At 37.6% G+C, this 15,252-nt stretch overlaps 1 protein-coding gene across 1 annotated transcript in view; it reads left to right on the top strand.

Annotated features, from left to right (window-relative positions):
* The first annotated feature begins 228 nt into the window (after positions 1–228).
* The window catches only part of LOC106872565 (nucleolar protein 10), a 328,579-nt gene continuing 313,555 nt past the window's right edge, over positions 229–15,252 (top strand). Inside the window, exon 1 of the mRNA XM_014919596.3 lies at positions 229–634. The gene's annotated coding sequence lies outside the window, so the exon portion shown is untranslated. The remainder of the gene's footprint in view (positions 635–15,252) is intronic.

The raw sequence follows: 15,252 nt of genomic DNA, 5'->3' as shown, positions 1-15,252 counted from the left end.
GATATATACATGTATATATATATATATATATATATATATATATATATATATATATATATTTTATATATATATATATATATATATATATATTACTGTGTGTTACAGAATTTATGTTCACTACTTCACGTGTTTGTATCAGATTTCTGCGTATACACACAGACACAGTTTGAATGGAAGTTACGTTGTTTCGAAGCTGTATAGTTATATAACTACTGTACACACATACACACACATACACAAACAAACATTAGATACAAGCGCGCGCCTGTGTGTATAGATATCTGTATATGCTTGTGTGTTTGTGTGTCTTTGTTCACGTTATTTTACTTAATGTGTGTATTCATGGTTCGCAATCTAAGTATCCATTCGTATAAATTACACATGTAAGTTTACTAAAAGAAGCAAGATAGATACCGCAATACTGAATGTTGCGTATATGCGAGTGCCTACATATCTACTTGTATATTTAAATATACATGAACTTTATATTATCAAACATCGGCATGTGTTCGTCTATGCTTATATATATATATATATCTGTATGTATATATATGTTGCCTATACACCAGCGAATGTGTTTGACTCGGCGACGTTTTATTAACAGGGATGTCTTATTTTATTTATGAGAATGCCCGTAAGTTGCTTTACATCTATCATGTTTATTAGTTTATCTGGTTAATCTTCGTTTAACAATATACATACATGGATACATACATACATACATGCATATATATATATATATATATATATATATATATATATATATATATATATATATATATATATATTGTTGAAATTTATAGGTATGAAAAACAAGCAAGTGTAGTCGTTTGACGCTCGGGAAAAAAATGAAAGTTTTTTAACGTTTCGAGCCTATGTATGTATCTTTGTATATATATATGTACCTTTGATTATTTGTGTCTACGTGTGTGTGTGTGTGTGTGTGTGTGTGTGTGTGTGTGTGTGTGTGTGTGTGTGTGTGTGTGTGTGTGTGTTTGAACTGATTTTTGTTTGTTTTTGTAAGCGTGAAGTTTTGTGTGTGAATGTTTTCGCTCGTAAAGAAAAGTGCGATGTTTCTTGTAAAGTGGGTTTTACTGGTGTTTTGTCTATCCGTATCGGCGAATTCCTTTGTCTCTCCGCTGTTTCGCTTACGAGTTCGTTACAAGGCGAATGTGTACGGGATGTGTATAGTATAAACGAGAATATATTCAATTGTACAAAATTGTGTACCTATGCCTTCATGCATTCATATACATGTGTGTGGGTGTCCGTTCTGTCTATTGGCAGGTTTTGCTCTAAACATGCGGGTGTCTAAGTTTGTTTACATTTAGGCATATTTGTGCTTACGCTTACATGCTGTACGTGTGTGTGTGTGTGTGTGTGTGCGTGTGTGTCTGTATTTGTGTTTATATTACTGAGAAGACGGCAAAGTCCACACAAGTGTTGTGACATGGGAACTTGTTTCGTTTATGTGGGACAACTGTGTGTTGGATGTTTTCACAAGCGTTCTGCTTGGAGCTGTAGATAACTGCGCTGCTGCTGGTGGTGGTGGTGGTGGTGGTGGTGGTGGTGGTGGTGGTGGTGGTGGTGGTTGTGGTGGTGGTGGTGGTGGCGGTGGTGGTGGTTTCGGCGGCGGCGGCGGTGGTGTTGGATGTTGCGATGTAACTGATGCAGGCGGTGCGGATAATGATGATGTTCGTGATAGTGGTGACGATGGTATATCAGCGGTGGTTATCGTGGTGATGGTTGTAGTGTTGTTGTTGTTGTTGGTGGTGGTGGTTGTGGTGGGGCTGGTAGTGGTGATGGTGGTGGTGTTGCTCGTTGTTGTGCTTGTTATGGTGGAGGTGGTGGTGATGCTCAGAGAGGCGATAGCGGTGGCGAGATTATTTTTGTTGTTGTTTTTGGTGTATGTTGTTGTTGTTTAGCCCCAGGTCAGTCTCGATCCAGTAGACCTATGGTGGAAGACATTCCAGCCATGACCATCATATCTTCCATTTATATGTAATAAGTAGGACTGCGTAATCTATGCTCATTCTAAATTGAAAACGGCAGGGTGAGATTTGATAGACATTTGACTGCTATTTCTAGCGTGTGGAGCGACCACGTGCAAGTTCCCCTGTTTATACGAAGTTATAGACGCCGATGTCGATGGCGGTGGTGGTGGTGGTGGTGGTGGTTATGATGATGATGATGATGATGAAGATGGTGGGGATGGTGTTAGCAGTGGTGACTTCTTGAAATAATGGAGTTCTTAGTATCTGTATAGGTGGCAGTGGCGATGGTGGTGCTAATATTAATGGTGATTCGGTGGTGGTGGTGGTGGTGGTGGTGGTGACGCGGGATTTGTTGCTGTTGTTGTTTCAGCGGTCAGCGAAACAGGGTGCGATCCTTGGTGTAGTTTGTTGTTCTTCTTGTTATTATTATTATTATCATTGTTGTTGTTGTTGTAACGTTGTAACGCTGTGGCCACTGATGTTACTATTATTGTTATTCTTTTTTATTATTTTCGTTATTACTATTATTATTCTTGTTGTTATTGTTTCAATTCTTAGCGATGATGTTGCTGTTACTGATGTTGCCGTTATTAGTTAGTTATTACTGTTGTTGTTGTTGATGTTGTTGTTGTTGTTGTTGTTGCTGTTGTTGTTGTTGCTGTTGTTGTTAATTTTTGTGATTTGGTGTTGTGCAGTTGCTGTTGTTGTCAGTAAAAGTGGCAGCCACGGATGAAGTGGTGCCGTTGCCGTAACGTTTTCAATAGCGCTGGTATTAATAATGTATTTAACACAAACTCTGTTGTTACTTGCTCTTTATCAATGAAACTGATGACGGCAGGAGTGACGTCGCCGGCGTTCTAACGTCGTAGCGTTCTAACGTCGTGGCGTTCTAACGTTAGCGCATTACAACGTTGTAACGTTAGCGCAAAGTTGTAACGCGCTAACGTTGTAAAGTTAATGTTATGACAGGCGCAAGGGTGGCCGTCCGGGAATTAGTTTGCTTCCAAACCACATGGTTCCGGGTTCAGTCCCACTGCGTGACACCTTCGGCAAGTATCTTCCACTATAGCCCCGAGAAGAGTGAGTGGATTTGGTTGACGGAAACTGAAAGGAGCCTGTCATTTATATGTGTTTGTGTTTGTGTGTGTGTCTTTGTGTCGGTGTTTGTCCCCCACCACTGCTTGACAGCCGGTGCTGGTGTGTTTACGTCCCCGTAACTCCGCTAATCGGCAACAGAGAAACCGATAGAGTAAGTAACAGGCTTGTAAACAATAAGTACCGGCGTCGATTCATTCGACAAAAAATTCTTTAAGGTGGTGCCCCAGCATGGCCGCAGTCTAATGACTGAAACAAGTAAAAGATAAAACCATAAATGGTAACTGCTGATTGTTGTAGTTGTTGTTGTTGTTGTTGTTGTTTGTTGTGAGCGAAAGTGGGAGCACGAAATGTAACATTTTATTGTTGCAAACTTGTTAATGTTCGCTCCAACAAACAGTGAGGATTGTTTTTATCGTTGTTGTTGTTGTCGATGAAAGTTGTGGCGGCGGCGGTGATGTTGTACAATTGTACTGCTGTTGTTGTTGTTGCTGATTTTATTTTTGTTATTGCTTTTGTTGTTGTTGTTGTTGGTGGTGGTGGTGGTGGTGGGGCTGGTGGTGATGCTATTTTTGTTGTTAGTGGTAGTAGTTTTGTTGATGTTGCTGCTGTCGGTGATGGCGGCGGTGGTAGCGGTATACTCTCTTTACTCGTGCCAGTACTCTAAAAAAAGAGTACTGGCACGAGTAAACGGTTTGATGATGATATAATTGTCGTTGATAAGAGTACAGTGTCGATACGGTCAATGTTGTTGCTGACGATGACGATGGTGATGATGATGATGATGATTACGATCATGAACATGATGATGATGATGATGATGATGATGATGATGATGATGATAGCAGTGACGACGATGATGATGCTGTTGGTGCGATGCTGTAAGAAATGCTGTTACTGCATTTGATAATAATCGATCTAAAAACTGTTGTTGTTGTCGCTGTTGCAGTTTTAACCCTATCGTTGTCAACTTGATACTGATGATGATGATGATGATGATGATGATGATGATGATGATGCAGGAGGAGGAGAAGGAAGAGGAGATGGTGGTGAAATTTTAATGGTACATAATTCTAGTTGTATCGATGGTGGTGGTGGTGGTAGTGGTGGTGGTGGTTTTCAGAGCGCGATGGTATATTGATGACAGTAATAATGATAGTGATCGTATGGCAGATATTGATAGTGTTGTTGTTGGTGGTGATGATGGTGGTGGTGGCGGTGGTAGTGGTGGTGGTAGCGGCAGTCATGGTGGCGATGGTGCTGACGATGCCATTCTACTTTGTTTATAGCTACTTTGATTCTTGCTATTACAGTAGTAGTAGTAGTAGTAGTAGTAGTAGTAGTAGTAGTAGTAGTAGTAGTAGTAGTAGTAGTAGTAGTAGCAGCAGCAGCAGGGAGAAAGTGTTTCCCTTTCTGTTGATGATTTTACATCGAATCTGTGTGTGTGTGTGTGTTTAGTTCCAGTTACACATCACTCATCAAAGACAGCAAACGACATTCCAAGCTTGACCAGCATGGCAGAATCGCTAGCACACTGGATAAAATGCTTAACGGCATTTCTTCCGTTTTTTACGCTCTGAGTTCAAATTCAACTGAGGTTGACTTTGCATTCATCCCTTCGGGAGTGATGAAATAGGCACCAGTTGAATACTGTGGCCGATGTAATCGTTTAACCCCTACTACGAAATTGCTTAACCCCAACCCCCAAACCATTATCGTTATTATTCGATGAAAACTCTCAGCTTATTTTGCTGGGTATGATGGAAAGTGTCAGCTGTCCACAGCCAGCAGACTAAGATGACACTTGTTTACTGATCATGCTTCAAGAACCCTACAAAGATTTCTTCCAGTTCCAAGCAATGCCGAATTTTGTAGGTGTTCAACCTTCACATTTGTACCAATCTTTTTCAGCCATGTCGGTAATTGAGTGCTGATGCCCGCAAGTGCACCAATCACTATTGGGATCACGTCCACTCTCTTCATTGGCCACAACCTTCGTATTTCCTACTTCAAACCGTCGTGGTTGTTCAGTCTTTCTTCTTCCGCTTTGATCCTGTTATTCCGATTATTCCTTCTTAGTCACCACAACGATGTCCGGTTTCCGGTGTCTGGTCAGGTGATCGCACTAAATCGTTGCATCCCACAGGATTTTGCCATCTTCATTTTCGGTGACTTCTGGGGTTTGCTCATACCATGTCTTTGCTCTTTGTAGGCCGTGATTTCCACAGAATTCCCAAGGAATCATTCTTGCCACATTATCGTGGCGTCTTTTGTATGCAAAATCAGCTATCGACTAAATTCATCGCCTTCTTTAAGCGAGAAATACCAGCAGGTATCCTCTGTAGCGCAGTTATAATATAGAGGCTTGTGTGAAAGCAAAGAACTGGGAACAAACACATTCCTCTTCGGCTACGTTTTCATTAACCAAACTTCTAATTAGGAAAGAAGCGATCGAAGAGAGAGTGGTCCGCTCTTCCAGGGAATCGTCTGAAAATGGAGTGAGAGTGTCGAAATCGTGTCAATGCATCAATCCTCAGCATACGCACGTAGGCCACAGAATACTAATGACTGTGGCTACTAGTGTTTCATAGTTTTGATAATCTAGCATGGGTCAGGCGGCGGCGAGCTTGCGGAAACGTTAGCACGTCGGGCGAAATGCTTGGCGATATTTCGTCTGTCTTTACGTTCTGAGTTTGAATTCCGCTGCGGTCGACCTTGCCTTTCATTCTTTCGAAGTTGATAGGTTCAGTACCAGTTGCGTCCTGGGTCGATCGAATCGACTGGCTCCCGCCCCCAAAATTTTCGGCTTTGTGCCTAGAGTTCAACCGAATAATCTAGCTTGTGTGGGGTTTCCTGATTGTCTTCAGGTGAGTGTTTCCAATTATACTTTTATGTGTACTTTAATTATTAATTCGTTTTTTTTTTTCTATAATCAGTTCTGTGTAACATAGACCATTTAATTTTATTATAATTTTTTGGGTTACTCATGATATCTTGTCGGCTCTAAAACATAGAAGAGAAACTAGTATGATGTTTTTTTCTGCACGGCCATGGTTAATGTCTCATGCAGTTTTTTCAGTAGCTTACCGTAGCCGTCGCCGTGGCAGCGCAACCGCCGCCGCCGCATCTCTTCCAGGTACCACCACCGCCACCGCCGCCGCCGCTGCTACTGTATACCTGTTATCGCTGATTCTTCATCGTCGCTCACAGTTTCCCTATGCCTCCTTTAACAGCCGGCAGAATGCGCTGCTGCCGGCGCATTCACAAACACATAAGCACGCCAACAGAGAGACACACATACAATCACACAACATATACACAGACATAAACCCCATTTATCATACTGCACGCTCTCCTCTCGCCACTCACTCACCCTCCACGTTTGGTCTCTTTACCTCCTCTCTTTCTTCTCTTCCCCATCTCCCCCATACACTCACGCATACACACATACATATAAACACAAACACACAGTTATACACACACACACACACATATATATGTATACATATATAAATAATATATATATATATATATATATATATATATATATATATATATATATATATATATATATATACACACACATACATATGCAACGACACATGTTTACAAATATATGTTATATACTATACACACATATTTGATATATATATATATATATATATATATATATATATGCATATAAATATTATATGTATATGTGCGTGTGTGTAATATCACACACACGCGCACGCATACACACACATTCACACATACACACACTCACACATACTTGATGTAACCTACAAAATCACTGTCCACATCTCAAATATACAAACGCATAAATCATCGTACACACATGCATTAAGAGAAAAACAAACAAACAAAGAAAAAAGCTTCAGATCGGTTCTCAGTTAGTTGAAGGTCACCCGAAAGATGTTCCTGCAGCTCCTTAGCTCGAATAACCAAACACAGGACACAAAATACAGAAGCGAACATAACGATGCTGGAAAGATGTATCTGAGGGAGAAAAATAAGAAAAGATGAAAATAAATACAAGACGCGGGATATATATTTAATGTCATGGCCATCCAAAGTATTAGACCTGCTGCGGGGTGTCTGTTCAATAATTAAGTTCGTTAGAGATCGACAGAAAGAATACACACACGGAATACTTACTTCGTACGTACATATTTGAAAACACACACACACACTTACATACATACACATATACACACACAGACATATACACGTATGCTCATACATACATACATACATACATTAATACACACATACATGCAAGTGCATATGGATATGTCCATACATACATTTATACATCAAAAATACATACATGCAAGCACACACATACATACGTACGTAGATACGTACACACATGCATATATACATACACACATACATGCATACATTGATACATGCATATATACACACATACAAACACACATACATACGTATACTCATACACATACATATAAACGTGTACATACAAACATATGCGTACACACATACACGCATACATACATCATACATACACATACATACACACGCATACACGCATACAGACATACAGACATACAGACATATATACATACATCCATGCATACTTACAAACATACACACAAACATACACATATATACACGCATACACACATACATACATACATACATACATACATACATACATACATACATACATCAGTGAAAAAGTGAACACCTATGCTGAACTATTGAGAAATCTGCAGTTACTCTATCCAGATTGCAAGTTCAGGTTTATACCTGTAATTATTGGGGCCCTGGGATATGTAGCACACTGCCTAAATACCAATCTTGAGAAATTAGGCTTCTCAAAACCAGAAAGGAGAAAGCTAATTCTAAGACTACAAGTCCAATCCATCACTGGAACTGTAAAAATCTGTAAAACTTTGCAGAAGTTTATCATTTAAATATATATGAGTATGTCTAGATATGCAACTATATGCATGAGAATGCATACATAAAATATATAGATCTGCGTATACATATATGCATGCATGCATACATACATACATTCATACATGCAAACAAAAATACTCTGTTGTTGATGCTGAAATTCCAATGAAGGATCCTTGGATCTAGGTTAGAAACCAGTTCTTTCTCTATTGGCAGGGAATCCTGAAATAAACTGAATAATTATATATATCTATATATATGAAAGAAATTGTATACAGTGCTTAGGTGCACTACAACACACACACACACGTGTATATACATACATGCATATATATACATAGGTGTGTGTGTTTGTATATATATATATATATATATATATATATATATATATATATATATATATATATATATATGTATATATATATCTGAAAGTCTGTGAGAGTTACTTAATACAGTACTTGAAATGTAAAGGTGTTTTAAAGAAAAATTATTTAGTTTTTAAAATGTTATAAAATCTCTAATGAAGATGTTACTAAGCTTTTTGGGGGAAGAATAAATTTTTCTAGTGTGTGAGCGCTTTCGTTTAACCTTTCCAACACACACACACACACACACACACACACACACACACACACACACATATATATGTATATATGCAAAGCTTCGTCAAACACTAAACAAAAACCCATTCCGCAGTTTAATGTTTAACAGCACACGTACACTTTCAAGCACAACTTAGAATAACACCTGCTATTCTATAAGCTTCGCAACCAGAGTTAGGTTATTAGCCTAAAATCTTGCACAATAACTCACCTTACGCAAAGCATAAAGACTGTTTCATCAGTAACTCCAATTATAGTTTAATTAATCCTTATAAAAGTCATTTAGGTCTTCCTAGCAAGAATATTTATCATCTTTACAATGATAAAAGACATTTCTCTTTTATTATGGAATACTAGAGTTTCTGTATTACAGTCATTTATCAGCATCAACGAAAACTGGGACAACAAATTTACATAATTTGTTGTAATTGAAATTTATTCGCCCATAACTAAAGCGAAGTCCTTTAATCTTATTCTCCGTTAGTAATTTCGTCCTATATAGGGAAATCTATTAGCGGGTTTATTATGCACGTAAAGGGAACCTTCTATTCTTTGATTGCTCATTCTAGGTTTAACAGACCACAAATGAATCGTTTAGTGTCTTCACCTGTTCTGATAATGCTGAACTATATGCAATTGTTAAAACTAATTTATGTAAAAATTCCTTGTAACTTCTTCACGAAAGCTTTTGATTTTGAAAAGATTTTACGTAAGATATACCGATAACGAAATATACTGAATATAGATTTATTTAAAAAAATTAGTTGTTAGAATCGTGGTGCTAAAACTCATTTGATGTTAATTTCTAGTTAATGGCGGACCTAATGAAAAACTGTCAAAACAGGAATAAGAAATCGTCCTAAAATTGAATTTTTAGAAATCTAGTAACCAATATCAAGCGTAAGGGTGGCTGGGTGGTTTGGCTTTCACATGCTTCCGAGTTCAGTTACACTGCATGAAAGACTGGGTAAGTATCTTTCACTATAGCCTCAAGCCGACCAAATTCTTGTTTCTGGATACATGGAAACCGAAAAAAGTATATATATATATATATATATATATATATATATATATATATATATACACATACATATGGATCAAAGAAGTTTGGTTCAAATTCGTTAGTTAATTGAGTTTCAAGCTTGATGCTAGTCATCAGCCATTTTGAATTTGAATTCAATGGCTGACGACTAGCACCACGCATGAAACTCAAGAGTACTAAGGAATTTGAATCAGACTGTTTGGATCCATATATGTAACTCCCAACAAATCGGTTGAGTACCTTTCTTTTATTTCTCCACTCACTCGTATATATAAACATATAACCATACGTATATATATATATATATATATATATATATATATATATATTTATATATATATATATATATATATATATATATATATATATATATATATATATATATATATATATATATATATATATACATATATATATACACATACATACATACATAAATATATATATATACATAATCATATATATATATGATTATGTGTGTGTGTGTGTGTGTGTGTGTTTGCGCTTGTGTGTTTGTATATGTGGCGGGGGTGTCTTTATCCGTATTTATATCTGTGTTTGTCCCCCACCGTTTGACAGCCGTTGCTGGTGTGTTTACGTCCCCCTGGTGGTTCGGCAAGAAGACAATAAATACGAGGCTTTAAAAGAAAATGAAGTCGATTTATTCAACTAAAACAAATGCAAGGCTGTGCCCTAGCACGGCCGCACTCTAATGACTAAAACAATTAAAGGTAAAAGGTAATGGTAGTAAATGTGTCTCTTCGTTGCATTCGAAGGAGACATTATTCATTGTGTTACCTCCCACCATCATAATGAAGCGCTACGTGATAGCAGTCTTATCATCATCACCATTATCATCATTAACATCATCATCATCATCGTCGTCATCATCATCGTCATCATCATCATCATCATCCTCCTCATCATCATCATCATCATCATCATCATCATCCTCATCATCCTCATCATCATCATCATCATCATCATCATCATCATCATCATCACCACCTTCAATATCGGCAACAACCCGTAGGAGTTACTGTCTCAAGTCATAGGATTCATAGGGCTGGGTTGCCCCAGTGTCCATGGATACCAAGTGACCGAGATCACACCATGCCTCATAAACGATATTCCAGTCCATCACAAGCTTACCTATTTACAGGTGAGCACGACTGGAGCAACGTGAAATGAAGTGTTTGTTTGTTTGTTTTTTCTCACGAATACCACGCACCTCTCTGTCCAGGAATCGAAGCAACGATCTTACTATCATAACCGCAGCACCCTAACCACTAGGTTACGCTACTTCACTTACACAAACACATTATCCACGAGATGGATTATGTCTTTAAAAAGAACAATAAGTCACGAAGCATTCTATGGTTTCCGGCTCGTTTTACTGATATGTCCGTTGCTATATTGCTAGAAACATTTTAAATTTATATCTGTCTATATTCCACCAAATCAGAAACACTATAAGCTTTTTAATGAATATGCTGTTTAAACAAGCTATTTTCGTAAAATTTATAAAACTCTATTGCCAAATTCAGTGGGGAATTATCTTTCTTACATAAATAGCACAAATCAATTGTAAGTACAACATTCCTACGGATTACGGTCTTGATAAGAACTATGTACAAATGATTTAGTCTACTTAACAAACTTTTCTCCTCAGGTTAACACTGGGATAGATAGATAGATAGATAGATAGATAGATAGATAGATAGATAGATAGATAGATAGATAGATAGATAGATAGGTAGGTAGATAGATAGATAGATAGATAGATAGATAGATAGATAGATAGATAGATAGATAGATAGACGTCATATGGGCGGCATATCTTTTGTATCTTTTCGGAGAGGCCTATCACATAGGGTAGATAGACTGTGGATAGTTTATTGGTTGCATCCTCTCTCTCTACCCTATGGGAAAGGCCTCTCCGAAAAGATACAAATGATATGCGTCCCATATGACATCAGGACAGTGTTCAAAAGTAATACTACACTTCGCAAATATTTCATTTGAGTAAAACCACCAATAGAAGAGAATATGACCAAAGATTGCGTGTACTCCATCCCATGCAGCTGTGGTAGGTTATACAAGGGCGAAACATGTCGCCCCCTCAAAATAAGGGTTGAGGAACATCGCAAAGCTGTGACACGGGGAGATATTGATAAATCGGGTATAGCTGGTCATGTATGGAAAAATTGAGACCATCTCCCCCTATGGGATGAAGTTAAAATAATAGACAGAGAACACCACTGAAAAATGCGAAAACTAAAAGAAGTGGCACATATGCTAGGACACAACAACCTCCTAAGCAGACTGAATGCAGATATGAATAGCATATGGGAACCGGTATTAAGGAAGGATAGGAAAATATTAGATTTTTTAGCTCTAAAATTCACTCCATAATTGCCCACGGTCATATGGTGTAGTGGTTGAGAGCGTAGGATACTAATCCCAAGATTTCGAGTTCGAATAATAATAATAATAACATCGAAAAATACGTTAGGAATGAGAACCCAGATTCGAAATTTCCCCAAGACACCTCATGAAGGCTGGAGAGTATATCAGCCAAAACGTTGAGTTAACAAACAAGATGAGGACAAATATCCGTCAAACGTAAATAATGTACATAATTCCTCATCTTTTAAATATAGTATATATATCTAGTGAAACGTATTTCAGTCGCTGTGAATGATGTTTTGGAACACAGCAATCCCTCGACTATCGTTCCAAAACTTCTCACAGAAATAATTATTATCTAAAAAATATAAATACCTATCGGCCGCAGAAACCCGGATATACTGAGGAGACCGCGATATAAATTTACATATATTAGCACCAAAAATCCGCGATGTACTGAGTGTGCGATAAGTGAACCGCAGTTTGGCGCGGGAATAATGTAAGTAAATTTACTGATATAAACATTTGATCTTCCAGGGAAGAACCTGCGTCTCTTCACTTTATACAATAACCCAAAAAATATTTAAGACGTCATATACTTGTTTTTTTTTTAATTTGATTCTGTTTCTGGGAAAACTATCAACTAAAACATTTGTAAGCGTTAAAATGATGTCCAAGGTTGAGCGGATGCTTGTCTCTTTGTGTGTGGGGGGTGCGTGTGCGTGCGTATTACGTGATTCGTCCTCATAAAGTAATGCGCTTTGTTATACCATTTGCAGGAACATATTTGTATTGAACTTACCACGATAAAAACAGGGCCGAGGAGGGAAATGAAACGAACGAAGTTGATGATGATGAGGATGATGATGATGATCATGATGATGACGACGACGACGATGAAGATGGTGATGGCTACGATGATAACAATGACGATGACAATGACGGCTGTGGTAGCGGCGGCGGCAAAGAGGACCATGATTGGGTGATGGTAATGGTAATGATAATCATAATGGGATTTGGAATGATAATACGGAAATGGAAAGGAAATGGCGGGTGCGGAGGGGGCGGGGGCGGAGGGGGCGGAGGGGGCGGAGGGGGCGGAGGGGAAATTGGAGAATACGCTGACAGCGATGCAGACAATTTTAATTGCTTTTGCAATCATTATCACCCATTCACAACTTGTTAATTTCCATTCTAAACATTTTTGTTCACTTTTATTCTGTTTTCACAACCTTTAGGAAAATGCTGTTCGTTTGCTGTTTCAGAACTTTTACTTCTGATTGCAGAATAACAGAGGAAGTGTACTTTTCGGTGGTACATGAAAGACAAAAGAACACGGATATGTATATATATATATATATATATATATATATATATATATATATATTCATAATTGTATGCCTGTATTAGGTGTGTGTTTCTACGTGTTTCCGTGTCTGATTGTTTCGTTGGCACCACTTACAGAAGCAGTACTGTTTGTTTATGTCCGCCAAGCTATTAGTCTGTTAAAAAGAAATCGATAAAAGGAGACGCAAGACGTCAAAACTGCAGCAAGATGGATACGATCGACTAAACTTCTCAACGCGGTTCTTGAAGACGACCGTATTCTTATGAATGAAACCAGCTATAAGACTATTGAGCCAAAGCATACATCGTATCTGCCATGCAGACTCATCTGAAATTTGTACACACTTGTAATGCATGTAAACCTCACTTGAATTTCGAGTATGTAACGCGCAGATTCAATTGCATTTTCGCATACGCAACACACAAACTCACTTATACTCTAGCTAACACGTAATGCAGTTTCATCGCTTGCATTTTGTGCATAGCTAAATGATATATTTTCTGTTTGTCTGCAAGTCGATTGAGCATTTGCGCTATCCAAGTCTCTTTGTATATGACAATTATCATTGAATTTGCTTCAGGCTTTCATGCAGCAAATATACGTTTTGTGTTTCGTTGTTTTCTTTTAGGTTTTATTAGCAAACATAAGAAAACATTTGTCCATCAAGTCAAATCCAAGGAAATTCTCACGCTTGGCATTTGAAACTTTTTGATAGTCAACTCGATAAAATACCACAATCTTCTGCTACAATTTCCTATGCAAAATTAACATAGTCAACTTACAAGATTGAAGCATCTGTTGCCACACACATTTTGATGTGTCTTTAACAAACGTCTTCAACAAGCAATCTGTTTAAACTGAACGAGAAACCATTTATGTTTCCATCAGAATAAATACCTATATATTACCTTTCTTATTCTCTCCGTTTTAACTTCCATGCAATAATCTATTTGCGAGCACAAATGGCACACAAATGAAACATCTACGCAGAAGTTATTTCCTGTTTTATTCTTCAACATTGCATCAGACATTTGACTTCAGACAGCAGAAAATCATTTTCCGTAGCACGTTATATTCGTCCAACTCATTTAATCAATGTTCGAAAATTTAGATTGTTAAAGAATAAAATTCAAGATGTAGAAGGAATTGTAACATGGATTACTGCCATGGTGATCTATTTCTGTTGAATTTAACAAGAGAGCACCGGGACAGAGGGAGAGAAATCAATGACGGTGGTGGTGGTTGTGGTGGTGAGGTGGAGCATAATAATAATAATAATAATAATAATAATAATAATAATAATAATAATAATAATAATAATAATAATAATAATAATAATAATAATAATCATAATAATAATAATAAGACCAAAGCCTCCCCACCAGAAATTACCAAAAACACATAATGAAAAGAAATATAACAAGTAACTGTAGAATATGTGGAGATCGACAAGAAACAATAAATCATATTATCTCTGGCTGCCCAGTCCTGGCTAAGAAGGAATATATTCACAGACACGACAGAGCTGGGACCTATATACACTGGAAGCTATGCCAACATTATGGAATAGCAACAGAAAAAAGATGGTATAAACACACGCCAGAAAAGGTCACAGAAAACGAGAAAGCAACCATACTCCGGGATATGCCAATACACACAGATAGAGAAATTAAGGCAAATAGACCAGATATAGTTGTCAAAGATCATGAAGGAAAAAAATGCCTTCTAATTGATGTTTCAATACCAGCAGATGACAACGTTTCTCTAAAAGAAATGGAAAAACTTTCAAAATACAAAGACCTGGAAATAGAGATAACTCGAATGTGGAATCTAAAA

Source organism: Octopus bimaculoides, chromosome 9 (assembly GCF_046866305.1).
Source record: "Octopus bimaculoides isolate indiv1 chromosome 9, ASM4686630v1, whole genome shotgun sequence".
Classification (NCBI taxonomy): domain Eukaryota; kingdom Metazoa; phylum Mollusca; class Cephalopoda; order Octopoda; family Octopodidae; genus Octopus; species Octopus bimaculoides.
Note: the sequence above shows the minus strand (reverse complement) of the source record. Positions and strands in the feature narration are given on the sequence as shown.